Source organism: Arachis hypogaea, chromosome 16 (assembly GCF_003086295.3).
Source record: "Arachis hypogaea cultivar Tifrunner chromosome 16, arahy.Tifrunner.gnm2.J5K5, whole genome shotgun sequence".
Lineage (NCBI taxonomy): Eukaryota > Viridiplantae > Streptophyta > Magnoliopsida > Fabales > Fabaceae > Arachis > Arachis hypogaea.
The window spans coordinates 96,643,029-96,658,671 of record NC_092051.1 but is presented as its reverse complement, the minus strand read 5'-3'; the positions used below and the strand labels follow the sequence as shown (position 1 = coordinate 96,658,671).

Sequence of the window (15,643 nt, the reverse complement as noted above, 5' to 3'; positions counted from 1 at the left end):
GGCAAGCAATTTAAGTCGGCAAAGCAAGCAAACAGATAGAAGATGCACATGATGAATGTCTGTCCTATTTGGCTGTGATATCACATTGTCAGTTCAACTGCCAACCCGACACATCTCCATGGAGATGTCACCTTTTGGTCTCAAAATAGGAACCCCCGAGATTTCTGCTCGAAACACGGTCCATGATATAGTGCCTGCACACTCTACTGATTCCAAAATGATGCGAGCAGGGTACTCTTGCCACGGACCTCACATCTCAACGTAAACGGGACTAACCACCGCACTTACACCACCGCCATGACCTCGACAAGCGGGATTAACCACCATCCTTGTCAGGCGAATAACGTCTCATCAATCTCAGTATGAAATAATACATCAGTGGTTTTAAAAATCATTTTTCAGTACATCAGTAATCCATCATTCCACTCTGAGTCCTAGACTCATCTCAACCATCTTCAATTTATAATTTCCGTAACTTATTACCTCAATCGTTATTACAATACTCCACCATCTCACCCAATAATTACTTCCTCTATACTCCAGAAACCTAAGCCTCTATCTTCTAGATTCATGTAAAATTCACCTATTTAAGTCACTAATTCTCCTCTATTAGTTATTAGGCCTAACTACAAGATATTACTCTTAAACTGCAATTTAAGGAAGTTTGGAAAGTTGGAGAACCTTTAAAAACAAAGAAAAATCATGTTTCAGCAAAACAGGGGTCTCGCGTACGCAAGCCCCTACCTCGCATGCGCATGCTGTTTAAAAAAGGGGTGGTCGCGTATGCAACCACCTGCTCGCGTACGCGAGTGTCCCAACCCGAAGGGATTGCTCGCATCGCGTGTTAAAGTTTGTGTACGCAAGGGCCAAAACTCTGATAGCTCACGTACACATACAGTGCCTCGCGTATGCGAGATTGGTCACGTCGCGTGCACCATGTCGCGTACGCAACCCTCACCAGACTCAGAAAAATTTCAATTTGCAGAATTCAGTTTTAGGCACCAAACTTCAAACAGTCATAACTTCCTCTACAGAAATCCATTTTCATCAAATTTTATATCAATGTAAAGATCTTTAAATAAACTTTTATTTAAGACAAATTTCAACAAATTTTAAAAATTGAGGCTCAAGTTATGATCCGTCAAAGTTCACCAAAAACTGGTTTTTACCAAAAGTTAACAAGGTTCTCAACTTCCACAATTCACAACCAAAACCAAATATCCTATAACCAAAACAGTTTCAATGGACCTAAATGATGTATACATACCTTCCAATGCAATCCACAACCTATTAACATGCAATTCTACCAATTTTATCCCAAAAATTCTCACTTACCTTCCTCAAATTCTCAATGATTACACTCAAGCATCATTCCTCCATTTCCAACATTTATCAATATCAATAATGCTCATAATTCATTATCAACACTCAAAAATCATTATTTTCAACCTCCATTTCAATAATCAACCACAACATCCAAGCTCAACATCATAATTCATCAAAACCAACAATACCATTATACATTATCAAATTCAACAATTTCCAATAATTAATTCAATCCTATCCTAAAGTGTCCAGAAATATTATATATTACATAGAGAAAACCAAAACCATACCTTGGCCGATTCTCAATATGTGCTATACACCAAATTGAATCCACACCAAGCTTCCACAAGCTTTCCAAACTCAAAAAAGCCACCAATCAACTCCAACAAGCATCAACAATCAATATTCCAAGCTAGACATACATAATTTATCATAGATCAATACCTAGGGTTCATCAAAATTCCAAATTCACAAGGTAAAGAGTTTCCTTACCTTTTCCGATGGTGTTTGGGGCACAAACCACCAATAGGCCAACCTTAATTACCACCTAATCAATCAAAACACAAAAATTCACTCAAAACTTAAGCCTAAAATTTCGAATTTCTTAGGGCAGTAAACTAGACAGAGATTTGCAAGAAGCTTACCAGAATACTTAGCTAGAAGTGACGGGCTTGACAAGAGCTTCGCGTAGCGCGAATCGGAGCACTGTAGATCGAGTTATGGCCAAAAGAGTGAGAAAGTGAATAGTGTTCTTCCTCTCTTCTCTCTCAACTCATGTAGATGGTATGTGTGGTGTTTGAGGATGAATGTGGCTGAAATGAGTTCATTAATGAACTTATATATGTTGGGCCTGGTTCAACCCGTTAGCGTTTTTGGCCCGTTTGGCCCAACTTTGGGCCAAACCTTTAAAATTAGTGTCTGATTTTCAATTCTAAATATTTTCCTAAGATTTTTTACTGTTTTTATAATTCTCGCACAGTACCGACATGCTGATGAGCGGATATTTTATACGCTTTTTGACATCATTTTCATATAGTTTTTAGTGTGTTTTATTTAGTTTTTGTTAAGTTTTTATAGGTTTTACTCTCAAAATCATATTTTTGGATTCTACTATGGGTTTTTATGTTTTTATACAATTTCAGGTATTTTCTGGTTGAAATGAGGAGCTGGAGCAGAAGTCTGATTTAGAGACAGAGAAAGCACTGCAGATGCTGTCCAAATCTAACCTGCCTACATTTGGAAGCACTTTTCTGGAGCTATAGAGGTTCAAATGGAGCGCTCTCATTGGATATGGAAAGCTTACTTCCAGAGCTTTCCAGCAATATAGAATAGTCCATACTTTACTTCGGATTAGAAGGCCCAAAACTGGCGTCCAACGCTAGCTTCCTGCCTCTTCCAGGCGTCCAGCACCCAAAGAGTAGAGCCCAGCGCCCAAAGAGTAGAGCCCAGCGTCCAAAGGTCCAGAGAGGACCACCTATCTGGCGTTCCACACCCAAGGAGCCTCATAGCACGTGGATCTCATCAAAACTCAGCCCAAACACTCACCAAGTGGGCCACAGAAGTAGATTTTAGCACTAAATAGATTGTTTGACCCTTTCTGTGTAATCCTTAGTCATTAACCTAGTATTCAAAGAACTTTTACACCTCTCACAAAGGAGGTCTGCCATATTTTCGTTTTCACCATTGTATTTTACTTTCAGTATGAGTTTCTAAACCTCCTAGGTTGAAGGGAGGAGCCCTGCTGAATCCTATGAATTAATAAAAGTATTATTGTTTCTCTTCTATCCGTGTTTGATTAATTCTAAGATGTATATTCGTTCTTCATCACTATGAATGCGTTAAACTGGCATAAGGTTATCACATTCTACATGGGTTCAGAGTGCGTCTTTCATCGGACAATGATGAACCTCCAGCTTGAATATACGTCTCTCAGACGGCTAATCCACGACTTCGTTGGGAACATCTCGAAACATCAGTTCAGCCGATTTTCGGGGAGATTAGGGTCTCTGTGGTAGAGGCTAGAACCAAAGGCGCAGTATTCCTCCGATCCAGAAGATTGGACCTTGTCTGTGGCGTTTCGAGTATGATCATCAAGGATAATGAACTGTACGAGTTTCACCCTCAATCAGAATGAATCTGCACTAAACATGGGGTTCAGATCTAAAGGAGTATTGGCAGCTGCTCAAACCAGTGTCAATCACATATAGCCTACCATTGAAGAAATCACTCACAAGCAAAGGAAACAGTACTACAAGAATTAATTCAGAAAGACTAAGCAACTACAATCCTTTACCTTATTCCTATCATTGATTCCCGTCTAATATACAAAGTATTTTCTACCCCTTCTGCGTTATTCCATTTATGGTTTAACCAAATTCAATCCAACAACCTTCTGATCTGCTTGACTAAGACCTGCAAGATAACTATAGCTTGCTTCAAACCACAATCCTCATGGGATCGATCCTAACTCACTCAGGTATTACTTGGACGATTCAGTACACTTGCTGGTACAGTTGTATGAAAGTGTGGGGATTCGTGCACTAAGTTTTTGGCGCCGTTGCCGGGGATTGTTGAGTTTGGACAAACTGACGGATTGTCTTGCTCCCTAGATCAGGTAATTTTTTTTTTAGTCTTTTAATTTTTGTTTTCTTCTTCCTTAATTTTTTGAAAATTTTTAAAACTTTTCCAAAAACCTTTTTTGAAAATTTTATTTTTTAAGATTCCTTAGATTTCTGATTGAGAGTCTTTGAGTGTGTTCTTATTTGAGTCTTTTATTTTTATTTTCTTCTTCTCTAAATTTTTGAAAATTTCAAAACTTTTTCAAAAATATTTTTTCTTTTCTTTGTTTAATTCATGTTCTTGGTTTGAGTCCTGCATGTTCATGCTTTTCAAGTACAAAATTTTTTAAACTCTTTCAAAAACCTTTTTCATATAGTTTATTTTTTGCATCCTCTGAGTTGTCTTTGAGTCTTTCTTTCAAAAAATTTTCAAAAATAATTTTTCTGTGTTTAAATCTTGTTTCAATTTTTAAGTTTGGTATTTTTCTGTTTATTTTCTTGTGTTTTTCGAAAATTTTGTTTTAGTTTTCTAAAAAATTTTAAGTTTGGTGTCCTTTTTATGTTCTTGTGTTCTTCGAGTCTTTAAATTTTGTTCTTGGTGTTCTAGTGAGTCTTCAGAGTATTATTGAGTCTTGTATGTGTCTTGATCTTAAAAGTTTTAAGTTTGGTGTCCCCTTGTATTTCCATCCAAGATTTTCAAAAAAATAGGGGTGCTAGATCTAAAAATTTTAAGCCTTGTATCTTTTTTGTGTTTTTCTCTTTCATCATAAATTCAAAAAAATAAAAAAATATCTTTTCTAACAAATTTTAACATAATTTTCAAATTTTTTAAAATAAAATTCAGATTTTGATTTTTAAAATTTTATCTTATCATATCTTAGTTGTCAAGTTTTCAAAAATCAAATTTTTTCAAAAATAAAAATCATATCTTTTTGAAAAAAATCTTATCTTTTTCGAAAATAATATCGTCTTCTCTCTCTCTCTTCTTTTTCAAAACCACCTAATTAACTCTCTTCTCTTCTTAAATTTCGAAAACTACTTCTCTTCTTTTCTCTCTTCTTTTTCAAAACTACTTAACTAACTCTCATCTGTCTTAATTTTCGAAAATTTCTTCTTCTCTTCCCTCCTCTATTTTCAAAAATTTAACAATTCAAATTCAAATCTTTTTAAATTAATTTAATTTAATTTTCAGAAATTAATAAATTAATTAATTAAATAAAAATAAAAATATTCTTATTTACTTTTTCTATTTATACTTCTCTTCTTCTCTTATCTTTATTATTCGAATTCTATCTCTTCCCCTTCTTCCATCTTCACTTTTCTCTCTTCTTTTATCTTCACATCTTACAGAGAGTCCTTTGTTCTTGAACATAGAACTCCCATTTGGCATCTATTTTGTCATCTTTCTTTACATCTAACTCTAAGGAGGAGCTTCTTGCCTATTAGCATAGAAAGTCTTCTTCTTTTCTTTCTTTTTCTTGTCTTCTTGTTTATTATTAGGAACAGGGATAAAGAACCCATCTTAACTCCTGATCCTGAACCTGAGAGGACTCTGAGGAGGCGTTTACAACAAGCTAAAGCACAATACTCCGGAAGAGACCTTTCAAAAAACTTTGAACAAGAAAAGGGGAGACATGGCCGAACCTGGAAGAGAGGTAAGAAAGGTGCTTGGTGGCTTCAATCTTGATTTCTATGGAGGAAATATCAATGTACCTCCTATCAGAGCAAAAAGCTTTGAGATCAACCCACAACATATTACATTAGTGTTGCAGAAGTTCCAATTTCACGGACATCCACAGGAAGACCCCAGTAAATTCATCACTGACTTCCTGTAGTTCTGTGACATTGCAGACACTAATGGAGTAGACCCTGAACTCTACAAGCTAAAACTATTCCAATTTGCTCTGAAAGATCGAGCAAAGGATTGGTGGGATATTGCACCCAGGGGAAGTATGAACACCTGGGATCAGATTATTAACAATTTCCTGAACAAGTTCTCTCCCTCACAGAGACTAGCAAAGCTAGTGACAGATGTCCAGACCTTTAGACAGAAAGAGAGTGAGTCTCTCCGTGATGCTTGGGAGAGGTACAAACTGATGTTCAGAAATTGCCCCCTCCCCCCCATGTGTTGTCTGGATGGGGCAAGACGATCATCTTCTATGAAGCTATCTCTGAGATGGCCAGAGAAACAATAGATCACTTTGCAGGTAGTTCTCTGGACCTAATAGAGACACATGAAAAGGCAGATAAGCTCATTGAGATAGCTGCCAATAACCAGCACTCATACTCCTGTGAGGAGACCCCATCTAGGACAGAAGTTCTAGACATGGAAACCTTAAAAGAAGATGAGACAGTAGTCTTCACCAGGGAAGCCAAACCTCAAGAGCATGCTACTGAGGGAATTAAAGCAAGCAAAGACCAAGAGGATCCTAAGACTTCCATTAAGCACGCCCTTACAGAAGAGAAGGAACCTCAAGTTGATTCCTCTCTGGGCATACAAGAGGAGTTTGTGATGATCACAAAGCTCCCTCTTGCAGAGATGAAAGAACCTCAAGAGCCACATTTCCTTGGCGTGCAGAAAGAACTGGCAGATGAGCAGTTAGCTCATTCCCCAGTAGCCCTTAAGGAACTGCAAGTTAATATCTCTTTTACAGAGGTATTTGAAAAGAAAGACCTAAGGGGAGATGAAATAGAGATACTTACTAAGAAGTACAGTATCCTAATTCAGCCTGAGCTGCCAGGAAAGATCATTTTTGACAAAGCTCTGTATGATCTTGGCTTAAGTTTAAATCCGATACCTTCCACTGAGGCAGAGACTGAGTCTGGAGAGACTGGGAAGGCATTGAATGCCAATGAGGAAGTCCTCACTGGGCGTTCAACGCCCATACACCCAGGTAAGCTGGCATTGAACGCCAGCAAGGACACCCTTGCTAGGCATCCAACGCCCAGAATGCTAGAGGGACTGGCGTTTGGACAACAAGGGCATTCAACACCCAATAAGCTAACAGAGCTAGCATTGAACGCCAGTGAGAGCACACCCCTTGAGAGCTTAAAGCCCACTCAAGAACCCTCTATCTCAGAACCAAAGGAAACCATAAAGACCATTGAGGTTCCTTTGAATGCACTTCTAAAGTGTATGAGTTCTGATGACTACTCATCCTCAAGTGAGGATGAAGACACTAGGGAAGAGCAAGTTGCTCGGCACCTAGGAGCTCTCATGAAGCTGGATGCCAAACTATTTGGTACAAAGCCTTTGGAGGAAGAACCTCCATTGCTTTCCAAAAACCTCAATGCTTTGGTTCAGCAAGAGCTACCTCAAAAGCTTCCAGACCCTGGACGCTTTCTAATTCCTTGTACCATAGGCACCATGACCTTTGAGAAGGCTCTGTGTGACCTAGGGTGAAGTATAGTAATGGAGAAGCTAGGAATCCAAAAGGGAATAAGGATTAGCTTGCATAAGGATTGGATGGTATTCAAGGTCCTTGACCCTCCATTACCCCCTGACAAGGGAGGCACTTGCATAAAGGATTCAACATCCAAGCCTCCTCCCTTGGATGGAACTCACTCAATCCTTCCTAAGACCAAACGTAAGTTTGATGTTGGATGTACACTATCCACAAAGGAGGAAGGCTCCAAAAGGAAGATACCTAGGGGCTAAAAAAATAAGAATATCCCTATTGAGAGCTTTTCACCATAGAAGATGGTGGTATTCACTCATCTTATCATGGTATTCACCATGGAAGAGGAAAATGACAAAAAGGGACACCAGCATACTGCTGTAAGCCCAACCCTACCTTAGGCAGTGAACAAAATCCTGTCTCTTGAGCATATTACGCTATTCCATGAGAGCACAGGAAGGAAGCTCCCAGTAAGGAGTGAGGATTTATTCTTCTATGACTATCTTCCTCCTTGAAAGGAGTTGTCCTTCAAGCTAATGACATTAAAGAAGCGCTTGTTGGGAGGCAACCTAACCTTACTCAACCATGTTTATTTTCTTTCATTTTGTTTCTCTTTCAGTTGTTAGAGTCATGATCATATGCACCAGTCAAGAGACGAAATTCACAGCAGTAAAAATAGAACACTCCGGAAAGAGTGTTAAAGTTGAACGCCAGCCAGGGTATCCCTGCTGGACGTTCAACACCCCAAGAGGGGAGCATTGCTGGCGTTGAACACCAGCCAGGGAGCAGCCTCTGGACGTTCAAATGCCAGTGTAGAGAAATAAGAAATCTGGATTCTCTAGCCTCTCAGGACCAATAGGTCCCATAGAAGCTCCATCTACCCCACCTTCTTCTTCCTTATTGATCATATTTGCTTGAGGACGAGCAAAACTCTTAAGTTTGGTGTTGCAAAAGCTTTGTTTTGTGACTTCTACCACTCTTAAGTATAAAAGAAGATGAGGGAGCAAATTAGAGAGCATGCACATGAACCTGTGCAGCCACTTCAACAAAGACAAAGGAGTGACATAGAAGAGATCAAGCACTACATTGGATCCTCAAGGAGGAGTACTAGCCACCATTCATTTAGGTGGATTCGTTCTCTTTACACCCCTTTCGTATTATTTTTCTATATTCTATCTGTTTATTTTCTGTTCTCTTGTTCTAGTTGCATGATCATTTGCATTGATGTCTTTAAGTTGTAAAATGTTCCATATATCTCTCACATTGCTTAAATGAAAATTTTTATTGAAAAGAATTGAGAGATACATGAATTTCAAGTCTAAAATAAGATTAGTTTAATTAGTTTGATGTGGTGTCATCTGCTTTTATTTTCTGAATGTATGAAATAAACAGTGCATATTTGAAGTTGAAATTTATGAACGTTGGCTCTTGAAAGAATAAGGAAAAAGGAAAAGTATTATTGGTGATCTGAAAACCCATAAATTGATTCTTGAAGTAAGAAAAAGCAGCCAAAAGAAAAAAAAAATCTTGCATGCGGAAAAAAAAACAAGCAGAAAAAGCCAATAGCCCTTAAAACCAAAAGGCAAGGGTAAAAGGGCCCAAGGCTTTGAGCATCAGTGGTTAGGAGGGCCCAAAGGAATAAAATCCTGGCCTAAGCAGCTCAACCAAGCTGTCCCTAACCATGTGCTTGTGGCATGAAGGTGTCAAGTGAAAAGCTTGAGATTGAGCGGTTAAAGTCGTAGTCCAAAGTAAAAAGAGTGTACTTATCTAGACACCTATATCTGGGAACTCTAGCAAAGCTGAGTCACAATCTAAAAAGGTTCCCCAATTAAAGTGTTTGTGGCATGAATGTATCCGGTGGTAATACTGGAAAACAGAGTGCTTAGCGTCACGGCCAAGACTCAGAAAGCTGTGTTCAAGAATCAAAATAAGCTTAACTAGGAGAGTCAATAATATCATTTGGATTCTAAGTTCCTAAGGATGCCAACGTCTCTGAGTTTTAATGGATAATGAGATGCCAAAACTATTCAGAAGCAAAAAGCTACTAAGTCCCGCTCATCTGATTTTAACTAAGCTTCATTTGAAACTTAGAAATTTATTATATCTTCATTTTATTTATCCTACTGTGTTTTTTTACTTGCTTAGGGACAAGCAACGGTTTAAGTTTGGTGTTGTGATAAGAAGATATTTTATACGCTTTTTGACATCAATTTCATATAGTTTTTAGTGTGTTTTATTTAAAGTTTTTGTTAAGTTTTTATAGGTTTTAGTCTCAAAATCACATTTTTTTATTCTATTATGGGTTTTTGTATTTTTATACGATTTCAGAAAAGCTAAAATTGAGGAGTTGGAGCAAAAGTCTGATTTAGAGACAGAGAAAGCACTGCAGATGCTGTCCAAATCTGACCTGCCTGCATTCGGAAGAGCTTTTCTGGAGCTATAGAGGTCCAAATGAAGCGCTCTCAATGGATATGGAAATCTGACTTCCAGAACTTTCCAGCAATATATAATAGTCCATACTTTGCTTCGGATTAGAAAGCCCAAAACTGGCGTCCAACGCCAGCTTCCTGCCCCTTCTAGGCGTCCAGCGCCCAAAGAGCAGAGCCCAACGTCCAAAGGCCCAGAGAGGACCCTCTAGCTGGTGTTCCACGCCCAAGGAGCCTCATAGCACGTGGATCTCATCAAAACTCAGCCCAACCACTCACCAAGTGGGTCCCATAAGTGGATTTTAGTACTAAATAGACTGTTTGACCCTTTCTGTGTAATCCTTAGTCATTAACCTAGTATTTAAAGAACTTTTACACCTCTCACAAAGGAGGTCTGCCATATTTTCGTTTTCACCATTGTATTTTATTTTCAGTATGAGTTTCTAAACCTCCTAGGTTAAGGGGAGGAGCCTTGCTGAATCCTATGAATTAATAAAAGTATTACTGTTTCTTTTCTATCTGTGTTTGATTAATTCTAAGATGTATATTCGTTCTTCATCACTATGAATGCGTTGAACTGGCATAAGGTTATCACATTCTATATGGGTTCAGAGTGCGTCTTTCATCGGACAATGATGAACCGCCAGCTTGAATATACGTCTCTCAGACGGCTGATCCACGACTTCGTTGGGGACTTCTTGAAACATCAGTTCAGCCGATTTCCGGGGAGATTAGGGTCTTTGTGGTAGAGGCTAGAACCAAAGGCGCAGCATTCCTCCGATCCGGAAAATTCGACCTTGTTTGTGGCGTTTCGAGTAAGATCATCAAGGAGAAAGAACTATACAAGCTTCACCCTCAATCAGAATGGATTCGCACTAAACCTGGGGTTCAGATCTAGAGGAGTATTGGCAGCTGCTCAAACCAGTGTCAATCACATACAGCCTGCCATTGATGAAATCACTCACAAGCAAAGAAAACAGTACTACCAGAATTAATTCAGAAATACTAAGTAACTCCAATCCTTTACCTTATCCCTATCACTGATTTCCTTCTAATATATAAAGTATTTTCTACCCCTTCTACTTTATTCCTTTTATGGTTTAACCAAATTCAATCCAACAACCTTTTGATCTGCCTGACTAAAACCTGCAAGATAATCATAGCTTGCTTCAAACCACAATCCTCGTGGGATGGACCCTGACTCGCTCAAGTATTACTTGGACGACCCAGTGCACTTGCTGATACAGCTGTACGAAAGTGTAGGGATTCGTAAACCACATACTCAAGCCGGTACCGCCGGTTAATTTACCGGTTCATATTTTTATGCTGTTTTTCGCAGAAAATTACATTTTTCAATTCAAAAAAATCTGCTGAGTCCAAATATCCTATTTAAATTTTCTAATTCACATTCTAAATTTTTGAACCTAATTCGGGCCATTTAATTTAATTAATTAAGCAGTTAATTAGTCACAATTTTAAAAGAGTTTACAAAATGCGCTTATTGTTGTTTGTATTTATTAAAAGTTATTTATAATTTAATTTATCAAATATATATTATAATTTTTAAAAAATTATTTTTTAAAAATTAATTTTTATAAATTACTTTTTAAAAGTAAAAGCTAAAATCGAAACAGGTTGGCAGTAGGGAAGTGTGACGCGTATTGATGCAATAGGAGGAGACATTTATTGAGTGGAAGCAGTAGTGGGCAGCAATTGGTCGAAGTGTCATCAGGTAATTAGGTGAGGAAGTCTTTTTAACCTGAGTGATTATAATCTTTTTTTTAATTTTTAAAAGAATTGGGTTTGTCTTTTGTTGCAGTCGGACTTTTTCTGTTAGATTGATAGGTGGATTGGGCTAGTATTATGAAAATTTGATCCAAAAATTTTGAAAATAATAATAATAATAATATTTGTTTACTATTTTTGTCTAATATAAAAATATTAAATTAGAAACTAATAAAACATAAACAATAATAAATTACATAGATTAAAAAATACCTAATTCTCATGAGTCCAATATGTTTACTTTGAATCGAAATAATATTTTGAATGAATGGTGAAAATTGAAATCGAACGCATGATATTGTGCTAAGCAGTGAGGGTCTTAAATCGGTAGATCTATTTTAACACTTAATCATTATCAACTTCTGAACTTCATACATTGATAACAACCTTAATTATTACCAACTTTTGTTAACACCTAAACCCTCGGAACTTTAAATACCCAATAACTACTAATTACATGCACTTCCACTCAATGTCTCAACCAACTCCTATTTAAAAAGAGTGTTAGATGACGAGCAGATTTTGTGATTTATAGCTATTAATTAGTTATTATTAGTATTTTTAATAATATAAAATTACTTACTTTAATAAAAATGTTGGCCAAATTTTAATAAAAGAGATGACTTTCTAAACTTTTTCTTAACGCATTTCCATACAAATTAGACTAAACATGCATGTGTATCTAATGTGCATGTTCTCCATACCTTATCGATTTATCAATTGTCCTACCTGAAATTCTAAAATGATCTTACATTGCAACAATAATATTCGACCTCGTCTATGATCACAACTTGTCGCCCGCAAGGTTGTTTTTTCTTTTTTAACCAAACAGTGGCTCGAGTATTGATTATAATCACTCTCACCAAATAAATTTTTTTATTTAACATAGCATTAATAAAAGTTTTAATACTATTAATATATTTTTAATAGTATTCATGTCAATACTTAAGTTACTTCCAATGTAAATTATTTTTTTCTTCTGACTCCTAAGTCCTTCCAGGTTTCTACTATATATAAGAAAAAAAAAATTCCTTTTTCCATATTACATGGTCCAATTAATTATGCCTAATATCAATATGCCAGTTTTATCTCTCTCAAACTTAACATTTTCAAAAACAAGAACCGTTCTTCCACCATTAGGCCCTACATAATACAAAAATAACCCTTCAAAAAACCTAAGCATACCATTAAAACCAAAAATATCCATGACTTACAAAAAAAAAAAACCAATCCAAAAATATAACCATCATTAATATAAGCTTATCCATACCTGATTATCCTAACTCACCTAAATCCCCTTCTACAACTATTGTCTACATGTGTACTCTCATCATCAACATGTGTCCATTAGGTGATGCCGCTAGCGCAGTCCATCACCTGCTGAAATATAAGGACTTTAGCATGGTAGCAAGTTGCCTCACCAAGACACCAACCCTCCTCATTCATCTCGGTCGCCTCGCCGCTGTCGCTCACGGAGCTCACGTTGGCGTCGCTCCCACTTCTCGCGTCACTATCCTTGCCGACTTGCCTCTCCGATCTGCGGTCTCTGTTCTGTGCTCACCATGTCGTCCCTTCTTCCTCCGTCGTCGTCTCTCTGGTGACTGGTAAACGCTGTATATGAATTTCTTGTATCTATGAGATCTGAGAGAATCTGTAGGTTCAAAGTATTTAGCCTTTATAGAATAAATTTTTCATGTATGCTGTGTGAAGTGCTTTGAATAAATGATAGTGTAAACAACCTTGGATTACTATTGAGTACTTCAATTGCATATTCTATGGTTTTAGTTTGCTGCTTCTTTTTTTGTGCGGGATAGTATAAATATGTTCTATTCCTGCTGTATTATTCTCTTTGAAGCAGAATGGATCCAGAATAGATCCTTTTATATGTTGTTTTACATTTTATAAAGGCTATATTTTGCTGTCATTTGAGCCTTTTTTATGTGCCCAATGATGAATGCTTATTGTAAGTTTGTAACCAAAGAACTTCAGATATTTCTAATATAAATATTGGAAAAGCTTGATCTATTTAATTTGTGGTTGGTTAATCACTAACCATAGCTTTATAAAACTTCATGCCTTTAATTCTCATCTTGTACTACTATTTCAAAGTTTGTATACAAACAGATGCAATTTATTCACTTTTGTGATCTTGAAAACTCTTCTTTAGTTTGTGTATCTCAATGGCTATCTGAATATTGTACTTGTAATTGAACCACTTTTTGTCATGATTCTTGGGACTACAACAACTTTTAATTTATGAGGAGTTTCTCTTCTGAAATTTTAATTTATGTATTATTCTATTTAAATCCTACTCAATTTCAATTAATATAATTTTATTGAAGAGATTGGATAAACTTAAAACAAAATTGTCAGATTATGTTGCTTTTTTCATTCTTTAATATTCGTATTGCATATCACTCACTTAATTATAGTGCTAAGCTTCCAGTTTTGTTTCTCTGTCCCTCAAGATACATGTTATGGCTCTTCTCCTTCATTCTTTGCATGAAGAATCTTGTATGCTTAATTGAAATGAGCTGATTTTATGATATCATGGATGTATTTTTATGTTATTTATTAAAGAATGAAATTAATATAACAAACAAAAATTGAGATTATGTTGCTTTTTTCATTTACTGGCTTTGCTAACTGATTAGACCGCAATTAATATAACTAACATTCATGTCATGCATTTTGGTTGCTTTCAAAAAAATATGTTACCCTTTCACCTCAGCTATAGGTTACTATGTTTCAAAGAATTTTGTGCTCCTTATTGAAATAAAAGCATGTTCTGGTTGGAGTTCATTCAATTGTAGTAGGCAAACTTGTTTTAATAGACAAGCATATTTATTAGAGAAAAAGAAGCACACGCTATATATGCTAACCTAATTTTGAAAATTGATGCATGCTGCATGGTCAAATTGCCTTTAGTTTGTTTGCATTTCATGTGAAAATTTTATAAAGCTATATCTTCTTCATTCAACTATTTTGCTTTAAGGAAAAAAAAAACATTTTGCTTTGGTTCTGTTTGTGATTGCCTGCTGCATAGTTCAATGACTATGTCAGGTGGTTTATGTGGCTTATTATGATTTTTAGTGTACTTCAATTTGTGTTTACTTATTATAGTGGCTTAAACTTTCAATCATTTTACTTCAATTAATCTTCATTTATTTTAGTTTTTTATATAGTACCAATGAATTTTCTAATTGTTACATCTTTTGATTTTCAGGTTTAAATCTTGATTTGCAAACTTTTAATGATGATGAAGATGTTGAAAGTGATCAAGAATAAGGGTTGAAGATTTCTTTATATCTAATATTGTAATTTCTTTATTATGGACTTATGGTTTTAAATTTGTAGTGATCAAACACTTCTTTTTTTTTTTTAATTTCAAATTATTTGAGCTAATGACATTGTATGAATTTTATGTTTTTATTTTAATTTATTTATGAATTTTAAATTTTTGTCTTAATTTAGATATAAATATATAAAAATTAAAATATTTAATTTTTATAGGGGCGGATCAGGGTGGGGCGGATACCCGTAGGGACGGATTTGGGTACTGTAATTTACTATCCGCAGGTTGTGACGGGACAGATAGTACTTGAGTTACGGGACGGCGGGACGGGATCGGATAGGGTAAAAACCCACCCCTACCTGTCCCATTGCTACTCCTAGTAGCAACTACCATAGATTGAATGTTTAGGATAATGGTTTGATATTAAAACTAGTTAAGATTATAGTTAATTTATAATTTGGTATAGTAGTATTTCACTCAACCACAGATTTTCCCAAATTTTTCTTGTATTTTATATTTTTTTGAACAAATTCTCGTATTTTATGACTTTAATACACAACAAGTATTTAGAGTGGAAAAAAATAAAAAAAAATAATAACCATTAATTAATTACTCTACCCATTGATTTGCATAAAGTGTTTTACGAATGTAGAAATTAAGATGTTGTCAAATATAAAATTTGAGTTATTCCAAAATTGATCTTTTTCAATTAAGGGAGAATAACGTATTATGACTTGTGAAAGTATGGCTAATTCGTCTCGAAAGTAAAAGGTGAAGCCTATGTTAAAATTTAAAAGGAAAATCAATAAAAAATTCAAAGTAACAGAAAATTTATAACAGAGACAACTTTTTATT

General features: G+C 35.9%; 1 long non-coding RNA gene across 1 annotated transcript; it reads left to right on the top strand.

Moving 5' to 3' along the window:
- The first annotated feature begins 12,772 nt into the window (after positions 1 to 12,772).
- Positions 12,773 to 14,950, top strand: LOC112754505 (uncharacterized). Its single transcript, XR_003178585.3, has 2 exons — positions 12,773 to 13,097; positions 14,720 to 14,950. It is a non-coding gene; the product is annotated as an uncharacterized lncRNA (long non-coding RNA).
- Positions 14,951 to 15,643: the final 693 nt, after the last annotated feature.